This window comes from Castanea sativa, chromosome 6 (genome assembly GCF_040712315.1).
Source record: "Castanea sativa cultivar Marrone di Chiusa Pesio chromosome 6, ASM4071231v1".
Classification (NCBI taxonomy): Eukaryota; Viridiplantae; Streptophyta; class Magnoliopsida; order Fagales; family Fagaceae; genus Castanea; species Castanea sativa.
In genome coordinates this window covers 44,803,781-44,812,136 of record NC_134018.1, presented here as the reverse complement: position 1 = coordinate 44,812,136, position 8,356 = coordinate 44,803,781, and positions in this window count along the sequence as shown.

Genomic DNA, 8,356 nt, shown 5'->3' with positions numbered 1-8,356 from the left:
TGTAGCGGGCATAAGACAACATCTACCTTCTTGTTTCTAGTTCATTTTTAAACAGTTGTAGTTTTTACTTAATTAGAACCTAAGTTTTCTTTTCCATGAACAATATGGTCGGCTGATCTGACATAATGAGAAGGATTTTTATTTAGAACATATGAAATGTATGGTGCTCAAAATTTAGAAAGTCCACAAAGTGGACGAATCATCAAAAGGATGAAGACCTACGAAGTCCATATAGTGGACGGATCATCCTAAAGGATGAAGAACCGCCAAGTCCACAAGGTGGACGGACAACCCCAAATAGTGACGACCCACGAAATCCACAAAGTGGACGGGTCCTCCATAATGCACAAAAATCTAGTTCACATAGTGGACGGACATCTACTAAATCCACAGTGGATGGATTACCAAGAAATGGATAAAAATTTAGTCCACATAGTGGACGGACATCTACTAAGTCCACACGATGGACGGGGACCATCCAAGATGGAAAAAATCTACAAAGTCCACATAGTGGATGGACATCTACTGCGTCCACACAGTGGACGGGATTATCCAAAATGGATAAGAATCTACCAAGTCCACATAGTAGACGGACCTAATAAGTCCATATAGAGTGGACGGATTATAAGGATCTACCAGGTCCATATAGTGGACGGATCATCCAAGTGGATAAAAATTAGGTCCCCATGGTGGATGGGTCCCTATTTTGTTAGTATAAGGGACGGATATCTATTAAAGAGCACCTTGTTATCATGTAACTTCACATAGGGTACCGTCTAATAAAATGGACGGAATGATCCCTGAAGGGTTGAACGTACCAATTGTGAGACGGATTGACATCATAAATGAAAAATGTCTTCATTACAATCAACTCACAATTGGACGGACCTCTGCGACATGATTAAACTTGCATAGAGCAATAAATAAAAAATACTCGACGGATAAAAAGCGAGCAAATACGCTAACAAGATTTGATATGAAATGTGCACAATTACAAAACGACGGTTCGACAAAATAATTACAATGGTTAAGTTTTTGACCGAAAAAAAGAAAAAAAAAACTACTATTGATGCTTAGGCGAAGTGTTTTCAATCTTTTGACCGTCGTCTGGTTGACTAGGAGGGAGAGTTTGACCTTCATCGGCTGGAGCGGTGACGGCAAACACATCGTTTGTGCTTTCTGAACGGACAGATTGCGCGAGTGTTTGCCCTTGAGCGTCGATGGAGACATGGGAGACATCCAGATCGGGATACGACGACTTCACCTGGCGGATGGCGTCGTCGAATCCGTCAGCAAAGGAGCTCCCAAGCTCTGTCAAGAGAAGTTCGGAGTCACGATACTCCTGGACAACAACTTCTTTTGCATCGTGGAGTTGAGCCTTAGTCTCCGTCAGTTCTTTCTCCTTGTCTTTCAAAATTTGACGTAACTGCTCATTCTCCTTCTCCAGCTCACTCCTAACCTGCTCCGAGCACTTGAGCTTCCTATCCGTGTTGATTTTCCAGGTTTTTAGGTCATGAAGCTCGTCCTCCATCGTCTTATTCGTCTTCCTGAGACGGTCCATTGTTGTCTCGTGATTGAGACAACGGCCCATCAGCCCTTTCATCATAAGCATGGCCTAAAAACGAGAAATACAACACTATGTAAACGACGGATGAAAAGGAAGTTTGCAAAAGCTAAGATGATGGGTTCGAAAGTACCTGTGCAATATTAAAGAGGCCCGTCTCTCCCATCGCCTCCGTCGCGTGGTTGCCAAGGTCCTCATAATCGTCAGCCGTCAGGATGGATGAGAGTTTCTCTAGGGCATAACTTGAGTCTTCTCGAAAGAGAACGGGCGGTTTCCCCCCGGTGGGAATTGGACCCTTCATCAGGCCCTTACCCTTGCCATGCCTGACGGGTGTATTCTTAGCTTCCAACGCCACGACGGGCTCTGGGGTGGTCTTCTGCTTCTTAGGCAGACGGTCCACCTTCTCCGGTTGATTCCGTTTTGACGGAAGAGATGGAGCCGTCCCCTTGGCTTGACCAACCTCTTGTTTTTTCTTCGCTGCTTGTTGTTTAATGAAGGCCCTTCTCTTGGCAGCGTCCATCTCTGCAAATCAAAGACGGTGAGAAAGGCAAGAGTAAAATATAATCACGATAAAAGATGACAGAGATATTTACGACGGACTTACGTTTGCGAACTCTGTTATCGTAGTGACGGGAGGCAGATAAAGGTGCAGGACCGTCACAATACCAATGCAGAGTATCAAGAGTGACAAGTTGTGCCCACGTCCTCTCTTGAAGCTTCATCTTGTTGAAAATTCTCTCTAGGAAACTCCACTGCTCTAAGGTAACTTGCGAACGGTCCCTAGCTGCAAAAAAGACGATTAGACTATGAAAAAATAAAATGACTTTCAAAGTTCGATTAGACAGAAACTAAAGCAATAGCATACCCGACGGAGGCATTATGCCCCATGTAATGTCAACGGGCATATACGTGTCACCCCTTGGATGACACATCCATTCGTCCCCTTCCAAAAAGAAATACCTACTCTTCCAATCCCTATTGGAGTCCGGTGTATCACTGACGAGCCTCAACAACGGGCTCCGGGGTATGAAACTGTACATTCCTTTTGACTTGACGATCTCCGTCGGACGGTAACAGTGGAAGAATTCTTCCACTGTCAACCTTCGAGCACCGTCAGACATGGCCCCATATAAGACTTCTACGCCAATGAATACTCTCCAGGCGTTTGGTGAGATCTGAGTGACGGACAGGCCAAGGTATTGGAGCATCCGACGGTGGAGAGAACTCAAAGGGAATCTGAGCCCTGCCTTTAGGGCTTGCTCATAGATCCCAACACCGTCGACCCCCCTGTAGTAACATTTCTCGGACTTGTGGGGGAGACGCAGACAGATGTTATCGAGTATTTGATACTTGGACCTAAGTGTTTTGAGGTGGGACTCAGTGATTGAAGAATTAAAATCATTCATCGTCCAGAGGGGTAGCATGAAGAACTCTCTAAGGCCATCCGGACCAATCACAGATTGAACGGGGGGATCCACACCATCTAAGCTACTACTTGATGACTTTGAACTCTCCGTCTCCAGACCTGCATCATCTAGGGAAGAAGAGGTACTGGACGGATTCCTTTCTTCACTTGAAGTGTCAGGATCTCTTGGACCTGACGGGAATCTCTCATCGTAGCCCGCCCCGTCGCGGACAAACGATTGTTTACTTGACGCACTAGACATTACCTACATTTATGACGGTGTAACCTAAGACACTGACGGATCTAAAGAAAGTGCATATATACAAAATAATAAAATAAAGAGAAAGACAAAAGAAGGGTTTAAAGTACATACCGGATCGAGATGACGGAGGCGCTCTGATTGCAAATTTTTTGTAGGAAGAGAAGAATGAAGGAAAAGAAGGGAGGCTTTTATAGAACGAAGGGCACAGAATACGAAGAGTCGCCTTGATTCAGGGGAACAACTAATCAATAAAGGCCACGTGTCTTTCGTCATAAATACAAGCCACGTGTTCTTCGTAAGCTGGATCTGTCCTATCTCAGTAGATTGACATATGCATCACTCCATGAATCCATCTAGTGTCGAAAGACGGATCCAAGGAGTGAAGGGGGCAACTGAAGAGGATGAAAAACATGAGACGGATCTTTCCTCCATCCTAGGTGGATGGAGTGGAAGTAGACGAATTAATGTTGTTGCAGTGTATATAGGACGGTGTCGATCATTAAGAACCTGTCCGATATTTGATTGATTATAACTCCTTAGTTGTTTGTCACACGAAGTGTTTGACTCGGCTTTGCCTTATCTCCACACAAGCGTGTATACCTGGAGTTCTTGCGTTACATGTTTGACCATAATAAGAAGACTTCTATATGGAAAATAACTCAAGAAGGAAGTAGAATCCTAAAAGGAAAGGACACCCTACGCCAATATAAATATCCCAGAAACCCTAGCATCAAGGTACGCACAATTATCTCAACTCTGGCACTCTAGGGTTGAAAAAGGAGACTAACTTGACCTTCGGAGGGTTTTTGGCCGGCACCACACCGGTGCTCTCTTGGAGGTCCTCTATTTTCTTTTTTTGCAGGCGTTGCTTTGATTTGAGGAGTACTCGCAGCTTACTGGTGATTTATTCGGCTTCATCAGTACCCTTTATGGATGTCAACACAACATTGTAGCTGCAATAAAAGACCCATTAGCTGACCTATTAGCTGAGGAGGGAGCTCTTTATCATCCCTCCAAGGAGTTGGGTATGGATGCTATCTACCATAATCTTCTTCCACTGGTTGACTCCTCCACTTCATCAAGCTTGCTTCACTTGGGGAATGGAATCTTTTGTTTTCTTGTGTCCTGGAATCCTGAGCTGCCTAGTGATAACTTTCCCTGTATGCATAATTATCCTGTCGCAGATGACAAAAAACGTGCTATTAGTATTGTAATTTTTCAGGCACTCGGGAAGACATATGGAGTGAAGAATGGCTGTGATGATGAGCATGCCCATGGATTATTCACAATAAATTCATGTATTCTGCTCATTGTGTCATCAATACCCCCTTCCCAAATCAAGTTCGCATCAAAGGCTTCTTCTTCATTAGGACGGCAGGGTCCAAGTTGGTAGGTAAGAGAAAGCTCATTGATCATCCGTTGGGTAGTGATGTAGAGACTGTTACTGTTAGACTCACTAGGCTTTGTGATTTGATTGAAATCCTCAAGCTCACTCAGAGTCAGCTAACCCCTCTTCAAAATACTTTGGATGCGGCAAGCCAGGCTTTGATTGAGGAGAGAGAGAGCACTGAGCGTTGCCTGCAAGATCATCAAAGAGAGCACAAGAGGCCTTGTGATGTGTTTAAAATCATCAAGCTCACCCAGAATCAGATAGCCTCTCTTAAAAATGCTTTGGATGTTGCAGGCCAAGCTTTGATTGTGGAGAGACAGAGCATTGAGCATCACTTGCAAGATCATCAAATAGAGCACAAGATGCCGTGTGTTGTGTTTGAAATCATCAAGTTCATCCAGACTCAGACTGCCTCTCTTAAAATTGCTTTTGATCTCGCAAGCCAAGCCTTGACTGAAGAGAGACAGAGCATAGAGTGTCGCCTGCAAGACACTGGCGGCTCCAAAAATTTTTCCCAATGTGTTCCTTAAGAAGTATAATTTTTCTCAGTGGCGACTTCAGAAATTTTTCCCAAATGTATTGTTGTTTAGTTGTTTCATTAATTTGTTTGTCTTTTATAAACTATAATTTATTATATTATTATTTCTTTAATTATTAAATTATTAATTGTTGTTTAGCCTAACATAATTTAATTTGTTTGTCTTTTATAATGTATTGGTTAATTAAATGATTAATTATTGTTTATTAGTTGTTTATCTGGCCCCATGTGCTCATCTACCCCCACCCCACTCAACAGACAAACACAAGCCTCATGCCTGATGCCCCAATCACAAGAGCCAACTGCCAATCAGAATATTTCACAATCACAAATCACAACACACATTACACTAAAAGACAATATCTCACCAACATCAACACCAACAACAACACACACACCAACACCAACGGATTAGATAAAACTAAATTCAAAAAGTCAAAAAACAGGCAAAAAGCAAAATATTAATAAAGCTAAAGATTCGGTCAGCTAATGAGCCAATCACAGACTCACAGTTCAAAAGAGAGAGTTAGACTCTTAAAGAATAAAGAGAGAGAGAGAGACTAAGACTCTCATTCATTAATTTCATTTCATATTTTCATAGTTTTCATTTCAGTGAGAGATTGAGAGAGACTCGGTAAAAAAAGAGAGAGAAATACCTTAAGGGAGGGAGCACCGAGCACCAGAGCAGCCAAGCGATCTGCGGTCTGCGATTTGTGATGAGGGGCAAGCAACAAGCGACGATGAAGAGGGGCGAGTGAGCGACGATGTGCTCTGGACTAGACTAATCTCCGACGACGAGCGAGCTGATGCATTGCTTTGTCTTTAGGTTTGCTTTAGGCCTTTAGTGATTTCTGATTTAGAAGTGATTTAGTGGTGATTTGCTCTCTATTGGGATTTGGTTTTTTTTTTTTTTTTTAGTTCAAAAATTTTTTTGGGCTTTTTTTTGCTTGAAAGTAGAACAAATATATATATTTTTTAATTTGAGGGTGTTCTAATTTTGTTATTGAGGGTGTTCTTATTCAGATCAAATATAAACATTTTTAATTATTATATATAAATTTTTTTTTTTTAGGTCAGGGTGTTCCTGGGAACACCCTGAGATGCACGTGGCGCCGCCATTGCTGCAAGAACATCAAAGAGAGCACAAGAGGCCGTGTGATGTGTTTGAAATCACCAAGACAAGTGACATGTTCGCTCAAGAGTTCGCAACTTTACAGATTAAGATAGCGTCTCTTAAAAACGCTTTAGATGCTGCAATCTTATTAAGCAGAGACAGAGCATAGAGCGTCGCCTGCAAGATCTTTGCCAGTCATCTATTTTGAAAATTTTTGATATTCAAAGCTCACAGCCTGCTGTTTATCCTTTTAAGCTCAAGCTATTACATATTACCAGTCTTCTAGGCCTACTGATATTTGTCAGCAATCTATTTGGAGATAGTAGCTTTATGATGGAGACACTTTTCTCTAGGTTGAGCTCAATGCATTTGTCCTAGATGCCACCTGACCAGGCCTGATGATGCCAATGACCAGTAAACTAGGGATTTCTATTTGTTTTGTTGATATATATATAGATATACACACACACACACACACACACACAAGAGAACCGTTTTGTGGATTTGTGTTGTACATATTGATTAAAGTTCTTAACTGATGCACGCTCTCTTGTTTAGTGTTCTTAAACTTCTAATGCTTGGCCTATTGTTGCTTGAACGGACTGAACTTTTGACTAATGCTTGCATGAGAAGGTGCTGTTTTTATTTATTTATTTTCCAACTCCACATTTTTATTATACACTAATCAATACAAACCACCTCAAATTTGTGGAATTTTCTATCACAAGAATTATTGAAAAGAAAAAGCTCTTTAGTTAGTACTGCATTGAGTATTTTTCTTTCCACTTTGCTCCTTTATAAACTGAACTGAACACCGAATTCCTCTCTTCTTTGCTTATTTTGGTTTATTGATTCTTCCATGAGTGAGCCACAAAGAAATTGCACGCACCAACTGAGAATTGGCAGGGCATTGGCTTTTCTTTTGCCCCATTGGTAATTCGCAATGTACGCCACTTACTTAACAACACTTCTTTTTTTTTTGGTCAAAAGGAGAAATTCATTGAACTAAAAAGCCTCTACAGCCGAGGATACAAATCTGTCAAACAAACAACAAGCAGCATCTAAACTAAGAAGCATTACAACATCAGGGGGTGGGCGGGGGGGTCTTAAAAAGATGATAAAATTTTGAGGAAGTAAAGCGCCACGACGAGCTAAAGCATCGGCGCACTTGTTAGCCTCTCTAAAACAATGTTTGATATGGACCAAGGGAATTTTCTTAAGGCCTTCTTTGCAATCAGTCACAATGACATCTGTGCTACTTAATCTGCTGCTATTACTTGAGACCAGATCAACCACAACTTTAGCATCCAACTTTATTTCCACAGCAGGCAGGTTGAGGGCAATACACAAACGGATTCCATCCCTTAAAGCCCATAGTTCCGCTGCCACACTCGTGGTGACCCCAATATCCTGAGCATATCCTTTCACCCAGTTTCCAGCGCTATCTCTAATGATTCCTCCTCCTCCTACTAGGCTCGCGTTACCCAAAGAAGACCCATCAGAGTTTAGCTTGAACCAATGAAGAGGAGGGGGAGTCCATTTTACCTGGATTCTTACTCGGCCTGATACAGTCTTCCCATTAATACCCAAATAAGCCACCTTTGTAGCTTTCATTAAGGTCTGACTTTGCATATCTCTATGGTTGCCTACCCTTTCAAAAGCCAAGTTGTTTTGGCGAAGCCAAATAGACCACACAGCCATAGGGAAGATAATACCCCAATCTATCTCAGAAACCCCACATTTGCGAGTGCTTTGACAATTCAGACGAAGCCAATCAATGATGTTAGCTTCATAGAAAAGCAAAGGGTGGAATGGAGGAGAAAATGAATTCCAAAAACTCTGAACTGCTGGGCAGTCCCTCAATGCATGCTCAATGGACTCATTTCCAGCCTTACACACAGGGCAGACTGGATCTAATTGCATGCCTCTATCTCTAAGGGTGGCTCGGACTGGGATGCTCAAGTGACACCATTTCCAAAGGAAACATTGCACCTTCGAAATCGAGTGAACCATCCACACCCAACCTCCTTTAAATAGAGAAGAGCTCCTGCCATGCTCCTCCTCTAACACAATACGATAAGCA